Genomic DNA, 6,000 nt, shown 5'->3' with positions numbered 1-6,000 from the left:
GGGAGTTATTCATTAGTATTTTCTTAAATCAATCATTGTGGCATGCAAAAAATTATTCTTCATGCTACGCCTGTCCCTTTGGCTTAAATTTAGAAGTACTTTTGACTGAAGAATACATTGAAATGGGCTTCGGCTGGACTGTGATTAACCCTGGAGGTTTACACCCTATTACTGACTGTGTGCCAAAGTGCCTCTGTTCACACTCCAGAAAGCAAAAGTGTAAAGAGAGAACAAAGAAAGAACAACAAAGGCAGGAGGACGGACTGAATAAAGAACAGTGCACAAACACAGGTAGTCTTTAATAGAGATTTTTATGAGCTGCAGGCCTGCTAAAATGGAGCACTCTTATCAGCTTGCTGGAAGCAGGGCAAGGGAGGGCGAGAGCTTCCACACTTGCGATCCGTAAAAATGGTGTGATTCATTTTCCGCATGAGAGGGTCTCAGAGGGGCAGCATCAGACCAGCCAGTCCACACAGATTTATGGACCATTAAAGCAGCAGGCCTCCTGACCACTATGGCACTGTTGGCTGGCTTCTAAGACACACTGCCCCCTTATTCATGCTCGGTCAGTACTCTCCATCACAGACTAGCATCCCTATTGTTCATCCCTTCATCAGTCACACTTTTACTGCCATCCATGAACTCCGCTCATAGTCTGTAATTCAGTTTTTCTCCACAGTACTCTTAACATTAATTGAGCTGTGTGCAGTACTCTTATTTTGCTAATCTTGTACAGCATGATAACCATGAAGTTGCCATCTTTTTACAGATCAGAAAGAGCTTTATAGCATTACTATGAAAGTCACTGATGGTGGTCAATGGACTATGTTGTTTTAGCCTAACAGTTTCACAATCAGATTAGCACCAATGCAGGCACACAGACTAATGGGTCTGTCTTTTTAAGTCATCCTCAATCAGCTGTTTCCGTGGTGATTAATGCATCTTGCTCTCCTATTTCTCATTCGCCAGCTTTGTAACTTCATCATCATCCCTGGGAGTGATACGAAAAGGAAAAATGGGGCAGACTGGATGCTGCCTGCTGGCCCTAAGAATAGCTCAGTGCTCAATAGAAAAAGATGCAAATGCTCAGACGAAAAAAACTAAACAAAAAAAAAACTAAACAATGTCTTCACTTTCATTTAATTATTCACCCTTTTCTTAAATATATTTTTCATTATGTAAACTGTATACTGAAAAAAAAAACAAAAAAAACATTGAGAAAACATAATAGATTGGCATACATTTTCAGGCTGTCTTCCTGCCATTCATGTTAACATGACAACACAAAACACACCACTGCTACCCAAGCCTGTTTGTCCGGTTCAGCGAAGAGGAAGTGCAACGTGCGCACCAACGCTGTTTCAGAAGTATTTACAGTGCGACTGCATGGTAGGCAATTGGGGTTAAAAGAAAACAGAGAGGCTATTAGATCAGTTCACAGAGAGCTACTCATGTGCGCTTATGAAATGGAGTGGCTGAGATGAGTAAGGCATCACCATTATGTGAAAGTTACAGTTTGGTGTGAAGTCAGTTGGCCAGTAAAGCTGCCCTCTAACGATAGCCAGGCAAAGATACTAACCTACAACTGCCAAGTTCCCTGAGGGGCAATAGTGGCACAAGTGTTCAGACATAAAAATAAACAGATGTGTGTGTTTTATATTGATAAAATAAGTTCATTAAGTAAAGTACTCTAGAGAGCTGCAATTTTTTTTCAATAATTTTATGTTTTTTTTGTCTATCAAATGTTTGTCCAGGGGTCATGCCCTCCCCCCCCCCCATCATCGTTTACTCTAGGAGGGGCCCAGTTGAGGGTCCACTATCGTCATGAGGCAGGGCGTGGTGACACATCCTTTCTCTCCGCCCCGAGGTGTTTGTGCAGCCTGCCCTGAATAACGCGGGACCCGTCCGGCTGCTTTGCTTTCACTCTTTAATAACAGACAAATCAACCCATTAATGCTTTCCAATGAACCGGGTTTAAAAGGCTCTAAAAACACATTCTCCTCCCACTGAACGCTGTGAGCGCTGTAAGATAAAACTAAAAAAAAAAAAAAAAAAAAAAAAAAAACATTGCACGATGCAAAAAACTGGATGGCGTGCGCGTTCGCGGCGCTCCAGCGCTGCGGCAGTTGCCAGGGGAGATAGGAGGGGAGGGGTTGTGATTGGCTGAAGTGGACCTGTTGCCATGACGACGGCGAGGGGTTTGGTAGCGTTGCCGTGCGCTGTGTGATCTGCGCGCTGCGTGTATGGAGGAAGCAGCTGCTGATCTGATCTCTGACATTGTGTGAGACAGACATCTGAATTAAACTCTGCTTTTACACACACCGCTCCAGGGTAGCGACGTGCATGATTGTAAGTATTTTTTTTTTTTAAAAATACACATTTCTGTAATCTACGGGATCAAAATGTGCTCGGCTGGAAAAGGGTTAGCGTTGCGAACAAGCTAAAAGTAAAATTGGTCAAGTGACTTTGCTTAGAGAAGCCAGCATGGCAGATCAAGCGACAGCATGTGGCCACCTAGTTAACGTTACTTCTCTGTTTTCTCCGGGAAGAGGACAGAGACTGAATTACAGAAGCAGAGAGCAGCTCTCGGCTGACACTTGGGAGATATTTTTTGTCGCTACGTAATTCTAAATAGTTTAAATGTCATGCTAAAGCTAGCAGCAGATTTACCTTCACTGACTCATCGAGCGACTGCTAGCGCTACTTCTTTTCACGGTTGCGCTGTGGGAGACTGATAACGAAACATGTAGTGAACTTACAACACTAAATAGGGAACTAAACTTGGTGAACTAACGGGTGTAAAGTTACTTAGTTACCAGTGTTTATCGGAAATTGCTGAGGATAATTTGCCTCTGACTAACTTTGAGTTCATCGCTGCGTTAGTGCTGTGGTTTCTTGTAAGTTGTGGTCTTCAAGCAAGACGCTACAAAGCATATTGGATTTCAGTGCGAACAGCACTTTCAGCTTATCTTTTTTCCTACTGGCTTTTAGTCTTAATTGCTCCATTAAAACAGCCTTGGTCGACTCATTTGATCTCAAGTTGTAGCACAAAGCAATAATACTAAGTCTGTTCTTTTGTTGGTTCTGATGTGAGACACTCGTTCCTTTTTTTTTGTTGGTATCTATAAATAGTTGAATATTTCATGGTATGTATTGACAGCACCAGAGGTTATGAGGTACGGTGGCTAAGCTAGGCACATGATGTAATGGATTATCACAAGATTGTCCCAGATACGGAGCTCTACAATGTTGGTGTAGAAAAATATGTCTACTGTGGTTGCTTTGCTTGTGCCATATGCCAATAGGTTTTAACATACTTTTACTGAGATGTAAAGTATTTAATTCATTCACTAACTAATATGGTAGTCTTTATAATTGGCTCAATATGTTCTGGGAGTGCTTTTTACTAGATACGCAGCCAGCCCAAGGTACAAGCGAAACAAGCAGCTGCTTATAGCTTCCAGGCCAGACATGGCCCCTTAGAGCGTTGATCCTTTCACACAGAATGTGTCAAAACTTCACCCTTGTTTTTGCGTTGATCAATAATAAGATAAATATTGAATTCACTGAGAAGGTTTATACATAGAAAATATCAAATATTCTTTAAAAAGTCCTGATTTGCTCAGGACTTAAAAGAAATGATGTATTATATATATATATATATTAAATACTAGAGGTGAAAAGGAGCATAATATATATTCTTGCTAAAATGATAGCTTTGTTGCTTTACATTGTTACACCTTTTAGGACATTTTATTTATCAAGGGACAAGCATAAGATCACTCCAGGCCAGCAGGGGGGGCACTAAGGAGCGATTAACATGATATGTCAAAACTTGCAATTTCTAGTTTATGTTTTTGAAGAATGAGGCTATGTTTACTTTTGCATAGAACGTTTATACGTTACAGATGCGTAAAAAAAACAATTAGCTTGAAAATGTTTGAGTTATTTAGAATACAAAATAATTTACAATTGTAATATTTGTAACTGTACAAAATTAAAAATGAAGAGTTTTACATCAATATGCTCCCATTTATCTGGTTAATTTAATTTTTGTCTTTCTGGTAAGGCATAAAATTTCCGGCTCTACGTCATTGTTGCAGAGATGAGTGGCCAGTTCTGCCTAGAGACCAAAATTCAATAATCAAAGTATGTTAGTTTTTACATTCTTTGCATATGAGCAAGCCTAATTTGTTTAGTGTTGTTATTGTTTGGTTTATGAAGTTAGAGTTGTTTGACTCACTTGTCAGGTGAATGAATACTTTAGTTTCGCTCCAGGTGGTAATGTCAAGGAAGATTGTCAACATGCTAGATGTGTAAAGTTCATTTGCGATTTCATCTCAATCTATTTCTATTTTGTATCCCTGAATAAATCACTTTGTACCCATGTAAATTGGCATTTGAATTCTCTGGGTATTATGGATATAATTGTAAAAAAAACTTCAAATATTGCAAACAATTTAAGTTATTCATATCCATTTAGTTGTGTCCTCTTCTTTTGATTGTTGTTCGGATCCATCTTTTGAGCTGGTGACATGTAGAAATATAAAATTACACTCACTGATCAAACTAAAATCACTGGGTTCGCTTCTGGCGCTAGACGATATTTACTGTAGTCACGTCACCATATTTTTACAGTATAGCATAAGTACATGCTAGAAAATAAAAAAAATGGGTCAGTTGTTAAAAAGGGTGTAAATCATTCACATTGTGGGTATGAATTGATGCAATAAAAGTCAGAATAAAACATCTTGTAACTTTTTTTTGTATCTGAGAGCATCATATAAGACCCCGCCTCAGAAAATCCTGGATTACATGTGTAAGATTTATTTTATTGCTTATTTAAAGCATGCAGCTGTAGCCGTCGGTTAACATATTACATGTAAAATGGTGATTACTTGGTGAAGTTCTAAGAAAAAAAAAATCTATGTTTCCCAGTCATAGTATGCAATACAGCGCTCTTTCATATGTTAAGTCTCGTTGGCCGTTTAAGCCTTTTTTCTTGCTGTCTGTCACTATTGGACTCACTGAATTGTACAAACCTCATCTAAAATTTATTGTGTGCTCAGAGGTTTCTCTGTGTACTTGATCAATAAATTATAGAAATTTTCGTTCACGTTTTGTGAGGTGGCGACTTCGCTGTACATCGAAGTTGTCGCTTTCTTCATACTTGCCAGTTGTTAAATCTTTAGTGGTAAATGGAAGACAAAAGCAAGTGGAGCCTGAGGGTCAAACGCAGACAATAAAAGGAACAGATGTTGCCAGTCAGCCATTAATTTATTGCCAGAATTTCTGTGGTCCAAGCATCTGTTGTCTTTGCTTTTGTTTTGTTATACCTTCGCATCTATCCTCTCGTGAACCCCGTTTCAGTGTCGAGCAGCTTCTGAAGGGGTTTGGTGGCTGCCAGAACTTTACTAATGCCCATTGCTACGAATAGAAGCTGCTGAAGAGTGACAACACGGATGTGAGATAATGTCAGAGTTGAATTGTTCCTAGATATACTTGAACAGCCTCAGCACACCTCTTTCTAATTTAGTATGTGGGAAACGGAATTTTGTGAATAATCAAGGTTTTATTAGCAAACCGGCTTGTGGGGAAAAGTTATGTAATCTCACCCAACACCCCTTTTATCATATTGTTCTTGTAGTTTAAATTATAGTGCCACTATTTTTTTTCCATCTTGCCTTTTTTGCTGTACACTGCCAGTCAGCTGGGTGAAAGACAGATTCACTAGTTTCCACTAGTGAATCTGTCTAGTGGAAACAGACAGATTCATCACATATCAGTGTTTTGTTCCACATTAGACAGTTCTAAAACTCCCGTTGCAAAACGGTAAGCAACAATGTCCAACTGAAGGTTAACTACTACCTTCAAGTCAATAACCAACTAATGTCATCATGTTGTGCTCGTATTGTTACTCAAAAATCACCAGAACCGCAAAACATGATATGCACAATAAACACTGGAAAACCACAACTAAATTCAGTAGTTTTGGTTGTA

The 6,000-nt window shown here is 39.2% G+C and overlaps 1 protein-coding gene across 2 annotated transcripts in view; it reads left to right on the top strand.

Moving 5' to 3' along the window:
• Window positions 1-1,746: 1,746 nt before the first annotated feature.
• foxn2a (forkhead box N2a) overlaps window positions 1,747-6,000 on the top strand; it is a 28,085-nt gene continuing 23,831 nt past the window's right edge. Inside the window, exon 1 of one of the 2 annotated variants that reach the window (XM_008429918.3) lies at window positions 1,747-2,349. The gene's annotated coding sequence lies outside the window, so the exon portion shown is untranslated. The remainder of the gene's footprint in view (window positions 2,350-6,000) is intronic. The other variant, XM_008429917.3, reaches the window with a different exon arrangement.

Source organism: Poecilia reticulata, chromosome 15, assembly GCF_904066995.2.
Source record: "Poecilia reticulata chromosome 15, P_reticulata-male-v2, whole genome shotgun sequence".
NCBI lineage: Eukaryota > Metazoa > Chordata > Actinopteri > Cyprinodontiformes > Poeciliidae > Poecilia > Poecilia reticulata.
This window is presented reverse-complemented; position numbering and strand designations above follow the sequence as displayed.